Source organism: Salvelinus fontinalis, unplaced genomic scaffold, assembly GCF_029448725.1.
Source record: "Salvelinus fontinalis isolate EN_2023a unplaced genomic scaffold, ASM2944872v1 scaffold_1892, whole genome shotgun sequence".
In the NCBI taxonomy this organism is placed as follows: domain Eukaryota; kingdom Metazoa; phylum Chordata; class Actinopteri; order Salmoniformes; family Salmonidae; genus Salvelinus; species Salvelinus fontinalis.
The window spans coordinates 23,412-25,067 of record NW_026602101.1 but is presented as its reverse complement, the minus strand read 5'-3'; the positions used below and the strand labels follow the sequence as shown (position 1 = coordinate 25,067).

Genomic DNA, 1,656 nt, shown 5'->3' with positions numbered 1-1,656 from the left:
GAATGCTTTACCTTATCACCATTGAGCCCAATGCCTCCTGTTGGTCCAACTGGACCAGGAAGTCCCTTCAAATGAAAAACAAACAGGATTTCAAATATTCGACAACTTGCTGTGAACAACTTCCTATGGTTATGAAACCAATGAAACTAGAAGGTGCATCAAAAGGTCACTCCACTCCACCCAGGGCCTACAACTGGTTATGATGACGTCACTACATTTTGACATATCATTCAACTTGAACCTAACAGAATTTTGTTGTGGGTGACATTTTAAGATGTTATTTTTGCTTAAATCCTTGATGTAATCCATTTAGGTGACTCAGAAAGGTATGTGTAGACATGTATGTGTAAGGCAACTCTCACCCCGGGCCCGTCGTTTCCAGCAGTACCCTCGGTTCCTTTCTCACCAACTGAACCCTAAGGAGAGAAGAGGGGTCAGCAGAACAGGACTGCAGAATGAACCCACCCAGTTATAGCATGGAATACACCACTTTGAAGGGTTACAACTTGTAGTTCCTTCTAGTGTCTTGGACTCTGGAGGTACTTTGTGGACTTTACCAAGTTTTGGTTGATATTTTCCCCTCCAACACAGATACTTACCACATCTCCTTTAGGACCAGGAGAACCAGGGATACCCCTCTCCCCTGGCATCCCCTGCAGGCCTGCAGCTCCCCAACGGTTCCTTTAGTTCCAGACCCATCCTGGGGGAAGAACACACACAGAAACAACTCTCATATCATGTTTGTGGGAAATAACATGGATATATGAGGTTATCATTACATTGTTAATCTGCATTAGGCCTCCATCGTGGAAGAGATATCATTTGACAACCTGGTTAAATGACTGAATGAATAAAGACACAAATAAATTCATCTTTTAAAGTGATGTGTTCTAGACTTACCTTTGATCCCTCTGGTCCTGGCCCCCCTGAAATACCTTTGGGCCCCGGTAGTCCGTTAGTTCCCACATCACCTCTCTCTCCTGGGATGCCACGCTCACCCTGCGATACAATCACCCACTGGTCAGCTACAAACAACGTCTTTACAGCGCTGTATGTTATAAACAGGGCCTTGTGTTTTAGTTATCATGTCACATGACCTGGATTTTAAGCTTTTTCCAGAAATGAGAATTAGACCAAAAAATTAAAGCAATTGTCTGAAGATGGTGCTGGACCTTCTGACATTTTAAAAATGGGACAGTTTGATGAAAAAGCTTTACATGAAGATTAAAATCCAGGCCATGTGACATGATTAACAAAAACACAGTGCCCTAGTTACAAACCTTATTTTAGTAGTGAAGATAAGGACTGAACTCAAACAAAACCGCATTGGGGAAAAAACTGAATTTTGCCACACGATAGGTTTCCATTATGTATTAGGTAATTGTACTTCTGTATTGAAAAAATATCAATATGATTATGATTTCAGTTGGAAGATGCATTTTCTCTGCAGAGGGGCAGGGTTACTTTTCCCCTATTGCGGGTTGTATTCAAATGGGCATCAAATGAATAGATAAATCAGCTATTAAGATGGCTTACCCTTGGCCCTGTGAGACCAGCAGCCCCTCCCTCTCCAGCGATACCCTGGGAATGACAATACCAAAACCATTTCATCAACACAACAGACAGGCAGTTTCAATCCCCTCTTCCACCTTCCTT

General features: G+C 42.5%; 1 long non-coding RNA gene across 1 annotated transcript; it reads right to left on the bottom strand.

Moving 5' to 3' along the window:
• Positions 1 to 5: 5 nt before the first annotated feature.
• LOC129850250 (uncharacterized) lies at positions 6 to 671 on the bottom strand. Its single transcript, XR_008758733.1, has 3 exons — positions 600 to 671; positions 363 to 416; positions 6 to 65 (listed from the first exon to the last, which is right to left on the bottom strand). It is a non-coding gene; the product is annotated as an uncharacterized LOC129850250 (long non-coding RNA).
• Between the last annotated feature and the right edge of the window lie 985 nt (positions 672 to 1,656).